Source organism: Rattus rattus, chromosome 15, assembly GCF_011064425.1.
Source record: "Rattus rattus isolate New Zealand chromosome 15, Rrattus_CSIRO_v1, whole genome shotgun sequence".
In the NCBI taxonomy this organism is placed as follows: domain Eukaryota; kingdom Metazoa; phylum Chordata; class Mammalia; order Rodentia; family Muridae; genus Rattus; species Rattus rattus.
This window is the reverse complement of record NC_046168.1, coordinates 31,737,265-31,761,756: the sequence shown is the minus strand read 5'-3', so window position 1 is coordinate 31,761,756 and position 24,492 is coordinate 31,737,265. Positions and strand designations below refer to the sequence as shown.

General features: G+C 49.1%; 1 protein-coding gene and 1 pseudogene across 1 annotated transcript in view; one reads left to right on the top strand and one right to left on the bottom strand.

The window, feature by feature from the left end:
- The window catches only part of Cables1 (Cdk5 and Abl enzyme substrate 1), a 102,331-nt gene that overhangs the window by 6,051 nt on the left and 71,788 nt on the right, over positions 1 to 24,492 (top strand).
- Positions 15,515 to 24,397, bottom strand: LOC116884882 (annotated as a pseudogene).

The window sequence follows — 24,492 nt, the reverse complement described above, 5'->3', positions numbered from 1 at the left end:
TTTCAGGAGGCTATCCAAGTGGGAAGCCTTGTCCTGCCTGAGGTGACCATTCCCAGCCAATACCCCTCCCCATCAAGGAAATGGGCTGTAGTAACCCTGACTGCCAAGAGGCCCATTTATAAAGTGCTTTTGTAGATAGATGTGGATTGCAGCCGTAGCCAAGAGTAGACCAGGAGTCTAAGGTCACACAGTGGACCTCCGACGACCTTGGATGCTCCGTTTCTTTGCCAGGTATGTAGAAGAGGCTCTAGGCATGGTCTTGGTGCTCAGTATTGTGTATTCATTCAAGAGCTGACTATGAAAAGTTTCTATTACAAAGCTCCACTGTGCTGAACTCAGGAGGTGTAGACATAAAATTGGACCCCTTGCTGTGTTGAGTGGTACAAGTTAGCCCGTGATCTAGCAGTGATAAATGGTAGGCGAGCTCTTGGTTTGTGCTCCTACCTTTCACCCTGCCCTGTGAGTCCTGGGGCGGGACCTTGAACACTGCACTGTTATTCAACACACAGGGAATGCATTTTGAGGCTTCAGTGAGTCCTAGTTATGACAGTGCTGAGACAGTGTATCAGTCCTGTTTTAAGGTGTAGAGAGGTTAAGTTGTAGCTTGCCTGAGGACCCTCAGCCAGTATGTGGGATGTGGCTTTAAGGGCTTCAGAATCTGGAATCTGCTGGTGCCTTCACTACTCAGAGTTACAGTTTCTTTCATTGACTTCAGCCCCAGGAGGCAAACTTGGTGACCTCACAGGTCACTGCCCACACTGCTTTCCTATTTAGATTCCTGTACCCTTGTATGATCTAAGGAAGACCTCCTCCGTGGGCCAGGGAAGCAGGGCTTTTTGTGACCACCGTAGTGAAATCTCATGGGTTCCTACGTGGGACCCCTTTGCTGTCCTCACCCCTCTGATACTGTCCTTCCTGTTGTCACAGTCTCCTGGGTGGGCCAGTTCTGCTTTTTATCCCTGCTGTTCTCCTTAGCCTGGTCACCCTGCTTCCTTCCTGGGCCTTCGTTTGGACTCTCTGTGTCTTAGTGTCCCAGTCATGGGTCAGCAAGGTGTGGCCCACTGGCCTTTTATATATCCATTCCTCGGAAACAGTTACACACACAATCTGTGTTGTCTTTGGGTCTCTGTGCTTAAGATGGCAGAATTGGGGAGCTGTAACAGACCAGGTGACCAACAGAAGCCTTAGCTCAAGTCCCTTGGCTTGTCCTGGGAAATCATGGCACCTGTGGTCTGATGTACTCAGTGCCCAGAAGGTGTGCAGGTGCCCCAGGCCCCATTCCACCCACCTTTGGCTCCATCCTGGATGACATGGTATTTTCCGAAAGGACCCCTTTCTTCTTTTGGATTCAACTGTCCTTCTCCCTGGGTGGGGAGACCTTTCTAAGACCTACATCTGATCCTCCAGACTCAAATTCTCTGTATTTCTTACAGAGTGGCCTTTGGTGATTCCTGGTTGCTACTGCCCCCTTCCTCAGCGTATGGCTCTTCCACAGGTGTCATTGCCACAGATGTCATGCTCCTCCCTCACTTCCCGCTTCCACTGACCTCTCTGGTTTGCATGCTGTCGGGCACTGTGGGGTGGATCATTTGGGGGCCAGGTCTTACCAAATGGACTTCCTTCTCTGCAGAATGTCCATAGCCAAAACAAAACCCAAGTGGCAGGAGGGAGGTTCGGTTTTGGTTTGGATGGTGCTGAGGGGACAAACTCAGGGTCTGGCTCTACCAGATGTACCATTGGGAGGTACATCCACAGCCCAGTGGAAAAATGGAATCCTGGCACTTGGCCAAACCTCCTCAAAGCTGGAGCCTACCTTTTTCCTCAAGGCCATCTTCCCGCATGCCTGCTTCTTCCAGTTTTCCAAGCCTTCATTTTTTTTCCCCAGCAGTCACTCCTGCCCTAGCTCATTCAATGAGGCAGGATGCGTATGTACCACTTCCTCTGTTCAGCAGCCTGATGGGCCCACCCCAACTGTAGGTAGCCATGTCCTGGAGTAAGTTGAGGCTTCCTGTGTGGCCTGCACTGTTCTGCCTGTCTTCCTCCTCCTCCTTTTCCTCTTCTTCCTCTTCTTCTCTTCCTCTTCTTCCTCCTCTTCTCTTCCTCTTCTCTTCCTCTTCCTCTCTTCCTCTTCTTCCTCTTCTTCTCTTCCTCTTCTCTTCCTCCTCTTCTCTTCCTCCTCTTCCTCCTCTTCTCTTCCTCCTCTCCTCTTCCTCTTCTCTTCCTCTTCTTCTTCTTCTTCTTCTTCTTCTTCCTCTTCTTCCTCTTCTTCTTCCTCCTCTTCCTCCTCTTCCTCCCCTTTCTCCTCTTCCTCCTCTTCCTCCTCCTCCTCCTCCTCTTCCCTCTTCTTCCTCTTCCCTCTTCCTCTTCTCTTCTCTTCCTCTTCTTCTCTTCTCTTCCTCCTCTTCTCTTCTCTTCCTCCTCTTCTCTTCCTCTTCCTCTTCTTCCTCTTCTCTTCTCTTCCTCTCTCTTCCTCTCTTCCTTCCTCCTCTTCTCTTCCTCCTCTCCTCTTCCTCTTCTCTTCCTCTTCTTCCTCTTCTCTTCCTCTTCTCTTCTCTTCCTCTTCTTCTCTTCTCTTCCTCCTCTTCTCTTCCTCCTCTTCTCTTCCTCCTCTTCTCTTCCTCCTCTTCTCTTCCTCCTCTCCTTCCTCCTCCTCTTCTTCCTCCTCCTCTTCTTCCTCCTCCTCTCCTCCTCCTCTTCCTCCTCCTCTTCCTCAGTGGATGAGAAAAGGGACAAAGCTTCCCTTCATTGGTATGTGCTTAGCTTTATCTATTCCATATCCTTGTGTGATGCAGATTCTGCCCACTTTAGAGCTGAGGAGACTGAGTCTGGGTGGTTTAAGGAGTCTTGTCTAAACCCCCTTAACTGTGACAGTGTGCTGGATTTGCATGGGGAAGTATAGTCAGAGCTGATTGGTGAGCTCAGAGCTGGGCAGTAAACTGAGCTCATCAGGATGGGACTGTCACCACCTTGGGAATCCAGACTGCCAGTCAGGTTCCTTCCTGACTTCCTGAGAGCTGATGGTGCCCTGTAGGCTGCCCCATGAATACATGTTTGTGTGTCATTTTTCCCTTTTGGGGGTCTGTGCCAATGTTCACATCAAAGGAAGCATGTGGAAAATCAGTTTCTGAAGAATCTGCTGAGTAACTTAGGCTTGGCAGCTCATGCCTGAATTCCACACTCAGTTGGAGACAGGAGGACCAGCATGTCAAGACCAGGTTGGGCTACATAGCAAGATGTTTGTCAAAAATGCTTGGTGGTGGTGGTGGTGGTGGGGTGTTGGAGAGATGGCTCTGTTGTTAAGAGCACTGACTGCTCTTCTAGAGGTCCTGAGTTAATTCCCAGCAACCACATGGTGGCTCACAACCATCTATAATGGGATCTGATGCCCTCTTCTGGTGTGTCTGAAGACAGCAACAGTGTACTCCTATACATAAAATAAATAAATAATTCCTTTAAAATAGAAAATACATATATACACATATAATTAAAATAAAAACATTAAAAAAGTGCCTAAGGGGAAGAGGAAATCTGATATGACTGTCCCTCGGGATTACCGTCTGCTTCCCACTTCTGACTACAGGGCTGTGGTTGTAGCTCAGTTGACTGTTTTTGCCAGCATACAGGAAGCCCTGAGTCCCATTCCCCAGCACCACAAAAGAAAACAAAAGCTAAACCCGTCGTATGAGTGTGGTCTGTGGTAAATTTTAAAACAAAACTTTCAGGGCTGGAGAGATGGCTCAGTGGTTAAGAGCATGTACTGCTCTTGCAGAGGACCCAAGTTGGTCCCTGGCATCTACACTGGGCCGTTCCTAACTGCCTGGAATTTCAGAGCCAAGGATCTAACGCCCTCTTCTGGCCTCTTTGGGCATCTGTAGCATCCCTAACTATGCATACGCCTAACTTAAATTTTTTCAGCAGATACTGAACCTAGAATCTTCTGCTCAGTGCTTGGCACTGTGTGGGAATCACAAACGTACTGGTAATTTTTTTGTTTACAAATTACCGTGCTGTGGTTTTGTTTTTGCCTGATTTTTCTGAGACTTCCAGGAACAAAGCCTTGATCAGGGCTTCCCAACCCTTCTGTTTGTGGGAGTAGTTTAGATAATTGCATGCCAGTTCGTACTGAGCGAGGCTATCCCTGGGGTGGCCTGGGGCTTAATGCTGCGTGTTTAGCCAGAGACGACAAACACTTTCAAAGCTCTAGACTCTAGAGTGTAGAACTTTAGCACTTGGGATTGCAATGTCACGGGAGGGTATGGAGGAATTCAGTCTTACCCTTGATTCAAAGGATTCATGTTCTTAAATCATGATAGAATTAAAACAAACAAACCGAGAGTATAATAGAGGATTTGTAAGCATCTACGTGCCTAGAACACTGATTTTCACTCATCAACCCAATGATTAATAAACTGAAATGTCTACTTTGTGGTCCCAGGTAGGCAGGAGCTGTGAAGACAGCTTGGAAAGGTGTAGGGAGCCTTCTGACGAGGGCTTGCTAGTTGCTGATCTCACTCAGAAGCTGGCTCTCCCTAGTCCAGTGCAGTCTGCTTTACAAGGCTGTGCAGGAAGGAGTAGAGGGGGGACCACTGTGAGCTGTGGTTGTGGCGATTGCTCTGTCCAGTGGGGACTGTAACTGTGACTTGTGTGAGGCCCACAGCTCACAGAGGTCCTCCCTAGGTGCTTTCTCAGCAAAGCATTGAGAAAGGCCGCAGGACAGGAGTACTGTGCTGCCAACATCCTGTTCCCCAATTCTGGGAGTTTTAAAAGAGCCAAAAACTTACCCCTAGAGTCAGTCATGTCTGTTAACAAAACAAGGGCTTCTATTAAGTACTGCAGAATGAACCCCGATTCCTGTTCGGAGTCCCCACTTCTGTTAACATCAGAAGAACAGAGAGCTTAAGGTCAGACCTGCCAGAACCCGTCACAGTCTGTGTTAAAGGACAGAGTAATGCTCACCAGGGTTTGGGACTGGAGCTGACCAGCAGGCATGCTGATTGGCACATGATTACCTCCGGGACAGGCCAGCAGGACCCTGGGCTGGAAGGAGTGGTGGAAAAAATTTCCCAAGAACCCGAGACAGCAGCTCCTCCCATGGGAAAGGGCACTGGCACCTACGCCTTCTCCTCTGCCTCTCAGCTTCTTTGTTCTCACAGTGGGTGAATGGACTGAGAAGGGGGAGGACCACCCTCCACGTCTCTGCCACTTAGCAAACCTCACTCCCACAGGAATTCCATAAGCCTCAGTGTTCTCCTCTATAGATTGGGATAATGATCTCTGCCTTAATGGAATATATTCGTTTTCCCGTTGCTGTTATTGAATATCTGACAAGGACCTGAAGATGGATTATTTCAGGTAATAGCTCAAAAGGGGCGTGGTCCCTCACGACGGGGACAGCTTGATGGCTGGTCACATAGTGTCTTCATGAGGAATCAGAAAGAGAAATGAGTGTTGGTGCTCAGCCCCTTTTGTTCTTCAGGTTGGGACCCGAGTCCCTGGGATGGAGCTGTCCATATCCAGGGTGGGTCTTCCCCCTCAGCTAATCCGCCAGGAACCTCTAATAGACACACGGACACACCAGTGCTCCCAGTAAGCCGACCTTGTTAGCAAACCATGGCAGCAGTGGTTGGGGGGGTGGGGCACTGAAGCATTCAAAGTGGGCTGCACCCCGACAACCATCTCGGCACCTCGGGGTAATGAGGAAGGTGCCACTATCCATCTTTGCGTGAAGGGCAGCCAGCAGATGATGGCCAGGAAGACCCCTGTCACCGTACTGAGCACCCTCCAGACAAGCCAAGGAGACGCTTTCCCACTCCTTTTGTAGAAGCTGGGTTCTCGCCCTGGGATCAGTCGGGTGCTGTGACTTAGCTTTCAGGGTCTGAGTGGGATGGCTCCTTGGGGGATGGACAGGACAGCAGCAGGGACACATGCAGTCCTTTCTGCTCAGTGACTTGGCTGATTCCTGTTTTAAGTTCCTCCTCACCGACCCCTTTGCACCCCTGACCAAACACTTAGAACTTTGCTCGAGGCTCTGAGGTATAATGTATTTGGCACTGGGCTAGCAGCTTCAATATCAGCTCTGTCCAGATGTCTGATAATGTATTTCTTGACCAGAAGAAGCACAATCTCTTTGCCAGGCTAGCAGCTTGGGTAGCAAATCAGCCACTGTCCAGATGTCTGGGCCCAGGATACCAGTGGCTGTTAGTAGGGAATCTTTTGAGCTTCTGATGGGCCTTTCAAAGACATACCTTTTTCTCTTGCTCTTGTGGGATTGTAGTCTGTTGATGCCCCTTTTCTGGGATGGACAGACAGACTCTCCAGGAAGAGTCGGCAGCAGTCACGTACTTTTGTGGCACTTTTTTCTCTTGCTCTTGTAGGGTGTACCTGGGTGAACAGCGCCTCCTCCTTATGGCCTCCTGGAATTGCAGAATGGGCCCTCTTCAAAAGTGAACACAAAAATGAAATCAGAGGACAGTCAGCCCTAGAGAATGGAGAGAGGTTTTTGTTGTAGATGTAAGGGAGAAAGCAGGCTGAGGAAAGAGTCCAGGCTGAACGTGGCCGGCAGAACATGGGCTGCAGAGTTCAGGTTATCGGGGTGTGTGTGTGTGTGTGTGTGTGTGTGTGTGTGTGTGTGTGTGTGTGTGCCAACCATACCCTGTAACAGGGAACTGAGGGATGCTGGGAGAAGCGGGCAGACAGGGGTCTGCTTTATTATGCTAAATGGCACCTCAGTTGGCCATTGGTCTTGGACTTGAGACCTAGCAGGAATGGATTGTTGTAGATGTAATTACGTAAGATGAGGCTATGCTGAATTAGAGTAGCTCCAGATGCAGAAAGACTGTGTCCTCCTGAGAAGGCCATGCCGACCAGGAAGATGGCAGCAGGGACAGGCAGACGGGTTGGTGTGATGCTTCTACCGTGCTCAGAGAATTTTAAGGAATCCTGGCAACCGTGGAAGTTGCCCTAGAGTGCCCAGGGGAACCAGCCTTGAAGCACCTTGAGTCTTCAGAACTGTGGCTGTCAGTAGTCGATGGTCACAGTGAGAAGTAGGAGCCAGTTCTCCATGGATACACCAGCCTTCCTCCCTGTGGCCAGCAGGATGTAGACGTTCTGTGGTTATAAGCTTTCTGTTGCTGTGACGAATAGCCATGCGGAGGTTGGCTCACCGTTTGGGAGGTTGTAGGCCACTATCTGTTGACTCAGTTACTTTTGGGCCACTGGCAGGCAGTCTGTCCCAGAGAGAGGATGTGATGGCACAGAACCGTGCAGCTCATGACGAGGAAACAGGTGAGGAGGAGACCAGGTTCCACAGTGCCCTGTAATTGACCCAATGACCTTTGACCCAAATTTGGAATCTTTGGATCCCAAAGGCCTTTTAGTAACCAGGGCACAGACCTTTAATACATGGCCCTTGGGGGACGTGTGTGTGTGTGTGTGTGTGTGTGTGTGTGTGTGTGTGTGGTGTTTTTGGTCAGATCTATGGCAGGCTCTAGAGCAGCATATTCTGAATATGTTCCCTAACAGCGCCCTTCTGAGGAGCAGGTGAAGGAGCACTGCTCACACATAGGCACCAGGGGAACCATAGGGCTGTTCTTCAAGGAAAGAAACGCAATCACTACCTGTTGTCTGCCGGAAGTCTGCGAGTGGGCATGCTTACTAACCTGCTGCCTTTTACCCTAACTGTGTAGTTAAAGACTTTCCCAACACTGGATTCTCCCATCCCCCTTTATCAAAGAATCGTTCTTTTCAGTCAATTTATAGAACCCATCCTTATAGAAATTACAAAGGGTTTTGATGTAGTTACTCCTGGCCTAAATGTTCTGCAGATTTTATGGGGGGCCAAGGCTATCACATGATCATGCTGGACTTATCCCCAAGTCTTTAGAATCAGCCGGGACCCCACCTGACTCTGAAGGTCATACCTTTTCCCCTCTGGGTACTGTTGCCCTTTGACATGAGGAACATTTTATCCAAATGAGTTTTGGGCTCAACTTTAGGACCTAGGTGCCCAACACATTCTTAACATTCCATTAAGAACATACCCTGATCACTGCACAGCTTGGCGTCTGACAAAGGCTGTGTTGGTAGGATGCTACTTTGTGTGCTGGGGAAGGAGGTCACATTTTACAAGTTTACTCTTTGCTTCAGACACCAGTGTTTCACAGAGGCCAGGCAGATTGGAAGCATCGGGAATGCTCTATCTGCAGGTATCCTGTCGGCAGTACTTGACAGAGGGAAATAATGTAACCAGCATGGCTGGGTTAAAAGGTGGTGTGACAATTCGCAATGTTTAAACATTCGCTCTCTGGAGGCAGGAAAGGAAGAGTCAAGACTGAAATACAAGGGACTCAGTAACATTGTATATAGGCTGCTGGAGCCCCGCCTTTCCAGACAGGAAAGATGACTCTCAAGCTCTTCTGAGTTGGACAACAAATCACTTTGCCGTTTGAAATGATTTGGAAGTTGTTTTCCCCTCCCATCCCCTAAAGGGTAAAGAATTGTACTACATACTTCTAAAACAGCACTTTTGTGAATGGTAATTAACAGATGATGCCCCAGGGAGGAAGTCTCCTGTTTCTTTTTATAACCCTGGCTGAAGCAACAGAGGTGACATTTCTAGCATTTGCATCTCCTCTCACTGGGAATTGGTTCAGCCTGGTGTAGCCATCTCCAGCCCTGGTCATTCTTTTTTCTTTAACCTCCTAGCACAGGAGAAACACAGAGACTTCTATCTAGGGCTTCAGGGCTCGTTTGGGCTACTGTGGTAGCATCCCAGGAACCAGACATGATGGAGTGGATTTCCCTATGGTTGAAAACAGTGTCTTTTCGTTTGGGGACATCCCCCAAATCCCCACCCCCGTCTAGTCTCGGCAGTCTTCTTATGCTGCAGGCAGTTTTTCTTGCTGGATGTAAATCCTTTTAAAATAAGGTTGGATGGTCTGATGGTTCCTGCAAGGCTTTCTCAGAGGGCTGAGCTGACTTTCCTTGTGCTTGTCAAAGGGTCACTGGGTAACAGGGAGAATAGTCTGCCCTGGCTCTGGTGCTGCGATGCCAGTAGACTGAGAACCTGAGACTCAGCCTGGAAAAGCAAAATGCATGTGAGGATGTGGTGGGCGCAAGCATGCCGGCCATCCAGCTGTGTATTTGTCACTGTCTCAGTCTGGGTTTCCACTGCCACTTGAAAACACTATGACTAAAACTACCTTGGGGAGGAAAGGGTTCATTTCACCACAGCCTGTGATTTCATCACTGAGGGAAGCCAGGGCAGGAATCTGGAGGCAGGAACAAGAGCAGAGGCCGGTGAGGAGTGCTGCTTGCTTACTGACTTGCTCTCCTGGCCCTGGTTTCTTATAGCATCCAGGGCCACCGGCCAGGGGCGGCCCCTCCTATGGTGAGCTGAAGCCCCCCCCCCCAATCAGTCATGAAATAAATGTTCGTGTCACCACAGGCCAATCTGGTGATGCGAACTTTCTCAATTGAGGGTTCTTCTTCCAAAATGACTAGCTTGTGTCAAGTGGACATCAAACCAAAACAGCACAGCCTCTCTTCCTTGTGCTGACAAAATATCTGAGAAGAAGCAACTTGGGAGGTAGGGGTGGGCTTATTATTGTTCGAGGAGTTACATTCTAGCATGGTGGAGAGCCAGGCAGAGGCAGGACGCAGGTGGTTACATTGTGTCTGTAGACAGGAAGAAGGGAGAAGAACTCCTCCTGACCTAGCTTACTTTCTCTTTTACTTTCTGTCTGGGATCCCATGAAATGGTGCTACCAGTATTTGGGGTGGGCCTTTCCTCCTCTTTTAAGCCTCTCCAGGAACAGGACCCTGATAGGCACACCAAGAAGTGTTTGTTTCCATGTGGTTAAGCCAGTCAGAAGGGAAAATGACTTACACAGCTGGGCAGTAGTGTAGCCATGGCCAGGCGGTGTACTCTCACGTAGTGACTCACTGTGTACACAGAATGAGATAGGATGAGGCCTCTCGGCTCTGCACTTCTGTTGGCCAGAGGTTTCCCAGCTGCGGACTGGAAACTCAAGAGGACTGAGGGCATCAACGTCGTGTGTAGAAGTCTTTTAGTGGCCAGGTGCCTATGTTCTGTCTACAGCTGCCTACATGCCACACAGGTGAGTTTCTAGAGTAAAAGTCCTGCTGACCAAGCATTCTCATTGTTCTTACTTATTTTTAGCAAAGCTGCTGGAACTCTGATTAGAGAATACTGAACCAGGCTCAGACTCCTGAGTGCCTCTCTCATCATACTTTTGTCATTTCATCGGTACATAGCCTGGTCTCCATGTGTTTTGAAACCCCTTATTTAATACATGCTGTAGGTATGTGGTTGAGCCCACAGATGACAGCCCTGCGACTCATGCCTGAATAAAAGGTCTCACATATATCCAAGGGCACATCCCAATTGCCTTGTGCTTGATAACACTCAACTACACACTAGCTTTATGGTTGGACCATTTCATTTCGGTGAAATCATGATAAAACTTGGAAAAATGAAGAAGAAAATCCTGGATAGACAAAGATGAAAAAGAAAATTACTCGAGAATTACAGAGAACCAGGAGAGGACACATGCTTGTTGGCGTCAACAGAAAGGAGAGCAGTCACCTGGTCTACCACCTCTGACATTCAGGTCACGGGATGACTGCCACTCCCACTGTGCGCTTTCCTGTCGTGGGCACAGCATGGGTTTGATAGAGGAGTTACTGGTGAGTTCTGTGGTTAGAGATGCACTCGAGTTGTGTGACGTGGGACAGGATATCCCCATTTACTTAGTACCAGGCACCGTGCTTGCTCCATGCCTAACCCATAGAGTGCCTGAGTCTTGAGGAGTCTGTGCATTGTGTTCGGCTGCTTATTGCCGTGTTTTCAGGGGATGGAGGCTAGAAAAGGCATCCCTTTTCTTTTAAAGTCTGCCATCATGCAATCCCGTTCATCCCTCTCCAGCCCCCTTCAGACTTCATCCTCTTCCTTTGTGGAAAGGGAGCCAGGGACAAGAGTGCTCACATAGCTGAGGTCATGACAGAAAAAAAAGACTACTTGGCTCCAGTCAGTTCTCATGCTGTGATGTTGTGCTTGGCAAGGGAGGTCAGAGACACAAAGACGACGCTTGACGACCTGAGTTTGAATCCACAGCACCCGTGTAAAAAGCCAGCACAGCAGCACACAGTGATCCCAGTGCCGGGAAAGCGGAGACACTCAAGTCCCAAGTCCCTAGTAATGTGCCGCCCTAGCCTAAGAGGCTAGCTCCAGGTCTGCATGCACATATGCACGCGCACACATGCACGCACACACTCGCACACACACGTCTTTCTGACTCTTGGTTTCCTGCTCATAAAGTAAAGGCAACAACAAACCCAACCAATAGGATTGAGTGTGAGGCTGGATTGCATGGATTCAGATTTGGTGCTAGAACCTTGTGAGGGACCCGAAGATGCCCTGTATTTTAGCCCAGAACTATACCGAGTGTGCTGAGTGCTTGAGATGAGCCTGGCATCTCACCTGCACCCTGGAATGACAGAAATGGCCCAGTACTGCTGTGATTCACAGCGCCAGGCCAGGGAGGATTTTGAAATTTTCAGCCTCTTTTTGGTCCATGTGGGTCACTTCTGAGCCTGGGAAGTCTGTTTCGAGCTTTGTGTGTTCAGTTTGACTGTTACAGTTTACAGGTTGAACTTCGAGTCTTTTTTTTTTTTTAATGAGTGGGCAGCTAATCAGATGAACAGTTATTATCTGGCACCTGCTGGGCTCCCCTCAGGGCCTGTGAAACTGTAAGCAGTAGGAATTGAGACCATGGGAGGTCACAGAAGAGAGCACCATTTATTCCGTGCTACCCCAACTCCCCCTCTTTAATATATACTTACGCATATTTAACCAGCCTGCCAGTTTCTCTCCTTCCCTTCCTCCTGCTGCCTAGCAGCACTAAGACAGGTTCATGCTCCATGAGTGTAGAGAGGGGAGAGCCACAGTGTGTGGGGCCCGCAGGGACAGACCCATCCTCTGGCCGTAACGTCTTTATGCAGCGATGACAAGGATGTGGTCATCGCTATACCTTTGTAGTTACTAATTTAGGAAATCGCTGACCTTTTCCTTGCTCTGAGAACCTACTCACACAGCTGTACGCGTCTTTGACCCCATTCTTACAGCCAAGTGGCACAAAATGAGTACCTCCAGAAACACCACTGCTATGAATGCTGTACTGGGGGACAAGTCAGTAAGCTGTTTGCAGTGGAGCAGCCTAGGAAATCCCACGAGGGTCCTCTCACCTTCCAGCCCAAGGGACCAAGGAGGAGCTCCTCCTATGTTGTCATTTGTCCTGTCCTGTGACAGACCTAACCTGCCTGTGTAACTAATGCATGCTCACAGGACCACCATTTGCAGAAAACCCCCCCTTTCCTTGAGAGGGAAGGCCACCATTCCCATGCACAGGCCTTTGTGCTGGGTTTTATGTGGACTTGCACTAAACGAGGATTTTTCTGCAGTGTATATACTTTCTGTAATCGAACAATAGACTCTTTCTTTCCATCTGTTGATTCTGCCTGGGGCGATGTTGCGAGATGCTCCGCTAAATAGAATCCGGTCAGATGACCGCAACTGTACAAGCCTGTAAAAGACATCTGTTTAAGTTTAAAAATAAATAATTAACACAGGCACCCAGACAGAAGGGTACTGCTCCCAGCGAGATTAGAATTTTCCTGCTGCGGCAGGGGTGCCTTGATTCCTCTCAAAAGAATCCTTCTCGTTTCATCTGAAGATAGAACTGAAAAGGAAACGAGGGTTTGACTCTTCCGCCCTCTTTAAAAAGGCACATCTGTTAGGCAGTTCCGTAGTTACACTTCCCATGGCCCTGGCTTTGTTTCCTCTCTGGGGCTCGGGACTCTCGTCTGCTCCTGCTTGGAAATATTCTTTTCTAAGAAGAAATTAACCCAGATAAGGTTTCGATGATATCCTGATTTTCAAGGAGGGATTTGGTAGAAGCTTGATGGATTACTAGAAGCTTGACTTTAGACATGGCAAAATGGAGGCTACAAGTGTGAGGACCTGAGTTCAAATCCCTAGAACCCGTGTAAAAAAAGCTGGGGTGGTGATGTGCACCCACAGTCCTAGTCATATGGCGAGCACGGGAGGTAGACGCAAGTAGAGGTCCTTGGAAGCTTTCTGGCATTTACACCCCTAAACGACAAAGGGATCCCACAAATCAGGTGGAAGGCATGAGTTGACATCTGAAGTTGTCTTCTATCCTTTATATGAGACCACACTTTGGCTACACTCTGCGTGAATATACACAAGCACACACATAACACGCAGCAACACACACACACATTCTCTCTCTCTCTCTCTCTCTCTCTCTCTCTCTCTCTCTCTCACCATTCCGAAGATACAGGCAGAGTTGTTTCTTCATAAGACTGTTTGTGACAGGGACAAGGCTAGGCAGAGCGTGTGTAGAAAGCCATGGAAACCGCCGTGGATGACTGTGATGTCCCAGCAGCACCCATACGGCCTGTCAGGTGTGCCGGGGGCTCTGCTTGGAGGGTTGTTGAACACATCACTAAATCAGCAAGGTCAGGTGTCAGGAACACATCCAAGAGAGTGTTGTAAAGAAGGTAACTGCTCTGGGTTGCATGTGAAATGTCTCACGTAGGCTTAGTCCTTGGCAGTAGAGCTCTGTTGGGAGGTTAGGGAGCTCTCAGGTCATGGAACTGAAACACAAGCCACAAGGGTGAGCCTTTTTATTTTTTATTTTTTTATTTTTACTTTGGGAATTTCATACACTGTTTTTAATCATATTCTTTCCCACCCCCTAACTCTTTCTAGAGTTTATTCCCCTCCCCCATCCATTCCCCACCCACCCAACTTCATGGTTTTTTTTTTTTTTTTTTTTTTTCAACAAAAAACAAAAGGCCATGAAACACTGTGGGATCTGATTTGTGTTGGCTCCTGAGAAGGGCCATCCCAGGCTGCGGTTGACATTCATTGTCACTCCATTGAAGAACACTCATTTCCCCTCTTGGGGGGCGACTCTTAAGGGCTGGGAGCACAGCACTCAACACAAAGTGCCAGTCAGGGATTTGGGGGCAAAGTGTTTACTTTTACTGAGGTCTTGCATGAGGCTCCCAGGCTCAAAGGGATTTGGCTTCTCTTTGCCTCCCAAGTAGCCTGGCAATGTGGTGAGTGCCATTTCCACTCTGGCCATGGTTCATTCAGAAGGGACTCTCACCAACAGAGGAACCTCAGGCTGAGGACGAGGCCTTGTGTTTCCTGCTCTTACCTCACAGTGAGAGAACACGTGACAGAACAGCCGAGAGGTAGAGGACTTATGTGGGCACATTCCGGGGGATCCTGGTTGGGGGAAGCATGGGCCCTCATTGTGGCAGTGGGAGCTGCTTGCTCACACCGTGGCAGACCAGGAACAAAGGTGGAGCAGACATTAGACAGCTAAATCCCAAGTCCTTCCACAGACCTGACGATTTTCTTCTTCATAGGTTCCTTCTGGGTTGTGCGTGTGTGTGTGTGTCTGTGTCTGTACGTGTGTACCAAAGGCTGGGCATGGGGCATTGAAGGAAAAAACCCTCCATTCTCAGCCTCAGGAAACGTGCTGTCCTGCACAGGGGACAAAGGCATAAGTAGACCTAAGGTGCAGTATATTTATATTACAAATATAACCCACATTAAATGTCCTGGAAGAACACTAAATTTAAGGGCTGTACTCGGGAAGGGTTGGAGAAGGCTCTGCGGCACATGGGAGGAGTCAGGGAGAGCTTTCAGAAGAGTCTTAGTTCCTGGCAGCTGGTGAGGAGTGGAGGAAGGGGTGCCAAGGCCAGGTAGCAGTCGAGAGAGCACATTTAGAGGGGGAGAGGAGACTGCATCAGGGAGCCGTGACAAGACGGTTCATGCCCTGTGGACTTCAGATCTCATGTAGCCCAGGTTGGCCTCAAGTTCCATATGTAGCCAAGTATGGTCTTAAACTGCATCCTCCTGCATTCACCACCATATCTGGTTTTAGGTGGTGCTGGGACTGAACCCAGAGCTTAATGCTTACTAGGGAAGTGTGTTCTCAACTGAGCTACAGCTCCAACCCCTGAAGCATTTTTGGATGCAAGGAGAGAGTCATGGGTTTGAAGCTTTGCCTGTACTGGCACCGCAGGAGGCTGAACAGGAGGGTCAGTGCCTGGTCAGTGGGAGTGGGCAAGAGTATGGATGATTCAGGGTCAGAAGTACACAAGATTGTGGTGATGCACTGAGGAGGCATGTCGGTGAAGGGCTTCAGAAGTGACTGTTGGGGTTGTGACCTGGCTCTCCTGAGGTTGAGCAGCTTGAGGGAGCAGGGAGGGGGCTGAGGTTGGCATGTGAGTGACAGCCATCTGTGCAGACACCTCTTGGACACTGAGGAAGGCTCACTGGAGCTTGGTAGTGAGGAGGTCTTAGGAGCGGGCTTGAAAATGGAGTCAGAAGTTTTGAGAGGCAGCAAGTGGAAGGAGCATGTTTGGAAGTTGAGTGGAGCGGATCACAAAGGGGTCACACCATGTGGAGGAAGAGGGACAGTGAAGGGGGCTGGGAGGAGCAGGTGTTTGGAGTACAGATGTTGCAGGCTCGGACGTGGAGGTGTGTCCAGTTGAGGCCAGCAGGGATGAACTGCAGGAGGACAGCTTGTCGGTGTGGGCAGTTAACACCAAAAGCAGGCTGTAGTCACTGAGACGGAGGGTCTTCTCAGACTGGGAAGCTACATGGATGAGCATGTATGTCTCTCACAACCTTTTGCTATGTCAACATGGATGTTCATCAGTATAGGTTTTCTTTAACAAGATTTAAAGGCAATTACTTTAAAACCTTAGCATGTATGACATATATGTTTAAAACATTGGTGTGTATGTAGTATGTGTTTAAAGCATTGGTGTGTATGTAGTATGTGTCTTTAAAATGTTGGTGTGTATGTAGTATGTATGTTTAAAGCATTGGTATGTATGTATTATGTGTTTAAAATGTTGGTGTGTATGTAGTATGTATGTTTAAAGCATTGGTATGTATGTATTATGTGTTTAAAACGTTGGTGTGTATGTAGTATGTGTCTAAAGCATTGGTGTGTATGTAGTATGTGTCTAAAGCGTTGATGTGTATGTAGTATGTGTCTTTAAAATGTTGGTGTGTGTAGTATGTATGTTTAAAGCATTGGTATGTATGTATTATGTGTTTAAAACGTTGGTGTGTATGTAGTATGTGTCTAAAGCGTTGATGTGTATGTAGTATGTGTCTTAAAGCATTGATGTGTATGTAGTATGTATCTTTACGATAGATCCCATTCTTCTCTTGAAAAACTGAGGCACAGGGAGCCAGTTGATCACATCTCAAGTTCTAGGGCTGGGCTGGTAAGCTGGCTCAGCAAGTAAAGACATCACTAGCAAATCCGGTGACGTGAGTTCAGTCCCTGGAAAGCCACATGACACTATGAAATCGATTGCCAGAATCTGTCCTCTGACCTCTACACATACAGGTGGCCTCTGCACACACAGTACACACAATGTGAATGTTATTTAAAAAATAAAACTCCAGACTGAGAGGCCATTCTGCTGGTCTGGGGTGGAGTTCTTAAGCATCATGCTTGCCCCGTCGAGCTCTGCGGTAGCCTGGTTAGCTTTCGGCACACTCCTGGAAGGAAGTGGGACTGTGTCAGGAACTTTTCCTCCTGAAGTCTCTGGGGCCCTTTCCACCTCAGACCTCCCAGAAACAGCGTGGGGAATGAACTTCACTTGGCAGGGTTAGCAGTGGGCCAGCTCTCCTTAGGCCTGTGCGTGGAGTCAGGTGACCCATTAAACCACCTCTAGAGGTGACCAGTGCACGTACACTCAGGGATGGATCTGGTGCTATCAATTATATTATGTGCACATATCGTAAGTAGTTTTTTAAATTAGAGATCGGACAGCATGCACTTTGGGAGGGTGAATTTTATTCATGAGCTGATACAGTGTGCTCATCCTGTGTCCCATTCTATGTGTGGCTGGGAGTGGCTGAGTTCTGCCCGCAGCGGCTCCTTGTCCAGAGTCGGTGTGCCCTGCAGTCTGTGCTGCTGAGTATCCTCTGGAATGGGGAGGTGGTTTCTTCTGCCCATTTTATAACAAAGCAAACCTAGGAGTAGGAACCAGCTCTGAATATGACTTCACCGGGAGACAAAAAGCTGGAAATAGAAACCTGATCACCCTTGTGCCTGCTCCTGGTTCATCTGATAGGATTCACTTGCCTCAAGATCGCTATCAGCGGAAATTATTTCCCTTAATCTCCTGGGAGCATGCTTTAATATTTTTTATGCTTGCTTTATGGTAATTTCCATTCTGCCTTCTTTAATTAAGAAAAAATGAAGTCTATCCAGGCTACTTCTGGAGACTTCATGGGCGTTTCCTATGTGTGAGAGAAATATGTGCAGCCACATCGTGAAGGGAACCGAGATGGGCTGAAGGAGCTGGCGCCTCACCGTGCTTATCAACCCTAGGAGTCCTCAGACTCTGGAGAGTCCAGCTGTGGGCCACTGCTTTCCAAAAGCAATTTGTCCATTCGGAGTCTCTCCTGTCTACTGTGTGCTTTCGCTCTGCAGTTTTATTAGTGGTTTTAGTGCACTGTGTAGGGCTCACAGGTGTCCTCCACGGACTGATAAGTTCCTAGCAGAGCCAGACCTGAATGCCGACCCTACCAGTGCAGGGATACAGATGAGACATAGCAGAGGCCACCAGGGCTCTACCTGCAGGGAATGTTGAGAGAAGGACAGAAGGGGCGACTGTAACCCAGGGCTTGCATTCAGTCTTTTAGGGGTGTCTTCGTGTGGTCCTGCCTTATTGAAGGAAAGGGGACATTTGTTTGGAGGTGTGACCGGAGGCTCTTGGTCAGCTTCGACATTTACAGCCACCCTTAAACATGACTGAGAAGGTAGGCTAATGGCTCCCAGGATGCCATCAATCACTGGGAAGGAAGACAGTGGACTTCCTGAGGCTGTCCCTCCCTGTTCCTTTCACTAGTGAGGCTTCTTGAGGTCACCCACTGATGCCACAGTTTGTCCTGAGAAAGTGGGTGGGGGAGTGTGAGTATTGTCCCCCTGTGTTTCCCACAGCATTGTTGACAGCCAAAAGGTGGACACAAGCCAGGTGTTCACTGGAGTGGCAGGCCGAGGGTATGGTGACACCCATGCCAGGGTATCATTCAGCCTTCAGAAGAAGGGAGTCACCCCAGGACAGACAGCCACTCCACCTCTCTCCCTTGTCTTTTAAAGTCAGTTGAAACTGTGGAAGCGTAAGGGTGGCAGCCAGTGGCCGGAGGAGTTGGGAGACTAGTGTTTGGTGGGTACAGAGGGTTTGGGGCAATGCAATAGGCGATAAATGGTAGCGAGGGCTGTGCGGTAGTGTGCGTGCATGCCTCAGTCCCAGTAAGCAGTACACTTGGATGTGGTCATGATGGTAAGCATGACTATGTTTCACCATAGCAGATCTGGATGAACAGCGGAACTGTGGCTCAGGCTTGTGGTAGAGCCTGGAGGAAAACAGCTCACCCATTCTCTTGGTGTGTTGAATTCCCTGCTTGGATCATCTGGTGCCCTATGCTGCAGCTCCCAGCAGAATTATTTAGCTTCCCATGGTACAGTCTTTCTACTGGGCTGCTGTTTCCTAAAGACTTGATCACATCGTGGAACACACGTCATCTCTCACCTGCTTCTAAGACAACTGCCTCTCTGATGGTGGCACCCCAGAACTCTAGGGGTAAAGCTATCCCCAGCCCAGCCCAGCCCAGCCTAGCCCAGCAGCCCAGCATTCTTAGGTTTACTGCTTACAACCCCAGTCATTTCTTCTCACCTGAGCAAAGCTTAGATTGCACCTCCACTCCCAACCCCCTTGGCAAAGTCACTTCCAATGGAAACAGCTTTGAAGCTGAAGGTGGAAGAGCTTGCTTTCGGCAGCCGTAGCTGGAAAGAGCTTCACTTCTTTTGAAGCAAACTTTAGGAGGAATGGCGAGACGTTAAAAGGAGCAGAAGGGAGATCGGCGCTGTGTCCCTGGAGTAAGTACTAAGGAGGTTTGAAGTAGTGTGATGCTCAGAGGCTCTCAAGACACTTTTGGAAACCAAATGTTTGCAGAGGTAGATATGCTAATTATGTGACTTGATCATGATATCTATCAAAGCATGGTACTGTTTCTCTATAAATACGTAGACAGTATGTGTGTATGTGTGTGTATGTGCATGTCTGTGTGTGCATATGTGTGTGTGTGTGGGGGGGGAGATAGAGACAGACACAGACACAGACACAGACACAGACAGACTCTAATCATCTCCCGTAATGATTAGGGCCTGCTTCTCTGTGTAGTATAGACAGCTCCCTGCAGGGTGAGTGAGTCTTGCCTGGATGAGTTCTTTATGTTGGTCTGCAGACTGACTCAGCATAGGCACACAGCAGGGAGCCACCATCAGAAGGGGCAGCAAGCCCCAGTGAGGGGACAGGATGGTGAGACAGCCTTCTGTCCCTCCCAGCTCCCCTCTCTCTAAAAGACAGCCCTCACGTTTTCCTGGAGACACTGAAGGGCTGCTTTGCAAGGCACAGCGTGTGCACCTTTTAAAAACGGGACCTCAGACATATCCCTTCCCTTGGCTCTTGGCTCTGACCCTGTGGGAGCTTCACTTTCTCCATCTGCAAAGTGAAACTCAAGGGCACTCACGCTGAGATGCTCTGAGAAGTTAGCACTACACTGTCAACTCATGGCAGAAGGCTTGGTACATCCATCTCATCCCCCTGAGGAACCAACACAGGATCGGTTCCGATGCCCTCCTTAAAACCTAAGTGCTGTATTAAGTAAGGACTGTGTGACCACATGAAAAATATGACTCTTCTCTGCCTCGCCTGCCCCCTGGAGGGGCCACACCTGCCCCCCGAGGGACTGATGGACAGGGCTGTTCCTGAACCTTACCCGTGTAGGAGTTCCTTGTCTCCCTAGTTGACCTGCAACATTTCAGCATGCTTTCATTGTGCTAATAGCTGACACCCAGCCCTGAGAGTTCTATGAACTCAGGACAAATGAGTTCCCGATGAGTACAAGGCCTTAAAGCCCAAGCTTATTTAACAGGCACAGTTCAGCGTCAGGATGAGTCTACTATGTCTCAGGGCTCTGCAGCCTCACCTCTAAAGGGCTTTGGAAACCCAGACCAAGCTTGAAGCAAGAACCAGAGGCAGGGGCAGCTGTGCTTTGCAGAAGAAAGGTTGAGAGCCTTTTCCCATTAGGAAAACAAGAACAGGGAACAAACTCCTGCACTCTCACACAGATTTGATAATGCTTACGGGGTGTTGTGTGTGTGTGCGTGTGTGTGTGTGCGTGTGTGTGTGTATGTGTGTGTGTGTGTGTGTGTGTGTGTGTGTGTGCGCGCGTGATGCACACTCAAGGTGTGCCTGGGCATGATTTTCCTACCCTGGTTAACGACCTGACTCAGGTTCATCCCCACACCAGCTTCCAGGAAGTCTTGGATTCCATGTAATCACCCCCAGGCTGGACTGGGGGCCTGTCCTGCCTCTGGCACCTAGGGAATAGCATTTACTCTAGTTTATTTTGTAATTATCTCGTAACCGCGTCTGCCAATCAGATCGTTCACTGTCCTTGTGTCCCTGCTGCCTTATAGTGGGTGCTTGATCCAGTAGGACGTGTGGCTCATAAACAAATGAAAAGTTTAACTTCTGGTGATTTTTTTTTTTTTTTAACTCCAGAGCAGAAGGAGGTTGATGGAGCCCTTTTTGTGGTGTGTGCTGTTCTTGTCTGCCTTGCCTGTTTTTAGACATGCCAATTTCTTGGTAAAGCTACATAAAGCCCATCTCGCAATCCCCATGTTTCCTTTGAGTATGGCTAAGTGGTATTTCTCCTTGCAACTCTTAGGTATGTGCCCATTTTCCAGATGTGGGCCTTATCTCCCACTCTTGTCTTTCAGCTTTCCTCTCAGCTGTCTGTCACTTACTGTCGCTCTAGAGACATGGACTTAGCCTGTGAGTCACAACCCCCTTTGGAGGTCCAACAACCCTTTCACAGGGGCTGCATATCAGATACTTACATTATATTCATAACCAAAACTAGAGTTATAAAATAGCAATGAAATAACTTTAAGGATGGGGTCACCACAACGTGAGGAGAGGTATTAAAGGCCACAGCATTAGGCAGCCTGAGAACCACTGTGGTAGAGCCTGGCCTGGGCCCCACAGAACACAGGCAAAAGTTTCTACAGGTATGGAACAGCCATCTGCTGCCCACACCATTAGAACCTGAGGTCCCATACTCGTCTAATGCTAACCTGCATCTGAAGCCCTGACTGGTGACCATTAAGGAACGTTGTAACCATTATGTGGCGCTTAGAACAAGGACCAAAGTCTCCCATTCTTCTCTTCATAGCTTCACCCTAAAACCGTGCACATTAGTGCATCGGTGGTGATGGGGACAGTGACAGCTTGCTTGGTGTCCTAGTTCCAGTTTTACTGCTGTGAACAGACACCATGACCAAGGCAACTGTTATAAGGACAACATTTAATTGGGCCTGGCTTACAGGTTCAGAGGTTCAGGCCATCACGATCAAGGTGGGAGCTATGGCAGTGACCGGGCAGGTGGTGCTGGAGGAGCTGAGAGTTCTGCATCTTGTTCTAAAGGCAAATAGAAGACTGGCTTCCAGGCAGCTAAGACGTAGGTCTTAAAGCCCAAGCACACAGTGACACACCCACTTCAGCAAGGCCACGGCTCCAAATAGTGCCACTCCCTAGGCTGAGCATAGTCAAACCTCTACATTCCACTCCCTGGCCCCCTTAAGCTTGTCTAGACACATGAGTCTAGGGAGGCCACACCTAAGCATAGCATAATTTAAAACTACATAGAGTCCCCATAGTCTATAACAATCTCAACAAGGGTAAAAGTCCAGAGTTCGAAGTCTCTTCTGAGAGCCATCCAATCACTTAACTGTAATCCCCTAAGCAAGACAGGAAACTAGCTGGGCAAGGTCCAAACTCTACATCTCCTCTCTGATACCAAAGCAGTCTTCAGGTCTCCAACTCCTCCTTCATCTTTGTTGGCTGCAACAAACTTCTTTTTCCCGGGCTGGTTCCACTCCCTATTAGCTTTCTTCAGCGGGCATCCCACGGCTCTGGCATCTCAAACATCTTGGGTTCTCCAAGGTAACCTCAGCGTTACAGCTTCTTGTTCCAATATCTGGGATCCACACATGATCTTCTGGGCTCCTCCAAAGGGCTGGCTTCACTTCTCCAGCTCTGCCCTCTGTAGCTCTCTAGGCTCCGGTGGACTCCACTCCACTGCTGCTGCTGTTCTTGGTGATCCTCCCATGGTACTGGCATCTCCAGTACACTGGACTCTTAAACGCTGCACTAGGCTTCACCAATAGCCTCTCATATAGGCTTCCTTCTTGTGCTAAACTTCAACATCTTTGCGTGGCCCCTTCAGTCCTGAGCTGTCAGCTGTAACCGAAGCTGTACCTTCACCAATGGCCTTCCATGGCCTCTCACAGTGCCCAGCCTCAGCTGCTCTCCGTGAGACCCCTTCATGCCTTCAAACCCAGTACCACCTGGGTGACTCTTACACATTACCAAGTCCAGCTGCAGCACGAGGTAGAACCTTGACTATCTCTGGAACACAGCTTCTTTGTGCTCCCAAAAGACACTTCCCAGAAGATTTCACCTAAGTGATGCTGATCTCCTCCTCAGCTCCAGCTGACCAGCGTCAATTGTCCCAGGAGTCTCCTTCTCCTCTTGACTGTAAAGCCAGAGCCACATGGCTGAAGCTGCAGAGTTCTGCTGCCTTCAGGAGCTGGAACATGGCCCCCTTGTTCTATTACATTATCACCAGCTTTCTGTTTTCCAGCTCCTTCACTGCCTAAGCTTGGCTGTCTTGGCTCTTGCTCTGTAGATTGACCTTGAACTTAGAGATCTGCATGGCTCTGTCTCCTAGGATTAAAAGCGCACCACTTTGCCTGGACTTACTTTGAGGTCGCCATTCCCTTAGGATTCTACTTCCTAGTGTCCCTTTAATACTAGAACCTTATATTGTATTCTTTTCTTTTCTTTTTCTCCTTTTACTTTAATGTCTAGTAAATAAGTTGGCAGTAAAAGCAGACCAAGTTGTGGAGGTTAGACTTCAGCAAAGAGCCCAACCCCATCTGTCTGCACTCCAGTATGGTCCTTCCAGGACTTAGAAGTATTCTCCCCAAAATCAGGACTACGAAAAAAAAAGATGGCCAGTCCCTTTCGGGTTGAGGTGGTCAGAGGTGAGATGCACCAGTCTCCTTCCCCACGGCCTTCTTTCTACAGTGAGAGCACTCCCTTTTCTCTTCGTTCTGTTCAGAAGGCCCTTGCCGCCTTCTGCCTTCTCTGCCTGCAGCTCTGGATGACTCCTCATGCTCATGGCAGCTGGCCTAGAAGGCCAACCAGGCTGTAGCCATTGTTTGGTATAAACTCAGAGTCAAGTCTTGTTGGGGGAGGTACCTCCAGTGTAGACCGTATACCCCTCCTGCCTCACAACTGTCTTCCCCCGTTACGCAATGGAAGAGGTTACAGAAGAGCTCGTACCAGAAGAGCATGAAGCCAGCGGAGAGTGCAGCCTTCACCAGACTGGGGACAGGCCCTTGAAGAACCTCTGTGTGGAGATGTCCAGGAGGCCCCTGTAGCTCTGCAGCCGGCCAGAGGCAGATAGGATATGTTCAAACCCACCCACCTGCAGGGGCTTCTTGAAGAGGTCCAGGGGATATGTAAGGGTCTTGCTGATGACTCCAGATCCACAGCTACAAAGCAGGTTTTTAAGGTTCCCTGTTTGCTTCTGTCTGGAGGTATGACCTATGACTATAGGTACGGTTCAAGGAGCGGCAGCAGGAGAACTGCGGGGCCCGTAGAGGGGAAGATGGTGATCGAGGTGGGAGTCAAGCCTTTGTAGAAGACGAAGGGGCCCTCGGTCCTATACATGGTCCGTATGGCCTCTTGCAGATTGTTATAGATCCGAGCTGCTAGGCAGGCGTGTAGCACATCCACAGGGTGCACGGTGAGGGTGGCTGTACCGGCAGACAGGCCACCATGTACATAGTGTGCTGAGAATTGGTGGGTTTGATTACAAGTTGGCTCGGTAAAGCAGTTCAGTCAGTTCTTCAAAGGCCAAAAATTGGACCTCTCCGTAGCCTATGGACAGAATCTGGGCTGGAACATGTCCTTTCCAGGACGCTCTTGGATCCTCCTCTTACAAAATCTGCTTGGCCGCCGGGAAGATTCTGTGGTATTTGGCACTGGGGTCACTTGGACACAGGTGTTCAATCTGGAGCTGGAAACGGATCTTGATGACGTCCGAAAGGCTGATCAGGACACAAGTGACAAATCCTGCCACTGATCCTGCCACCGCCACCTCTACCATTGCCTTTGGCACCATAGCCAACCATCCCTGCCTCTGGTCTGTCCAACGTCCAGGAGTATCAAGCTGACACTTCAGTCTTGGCCGGGCTCCTTAGC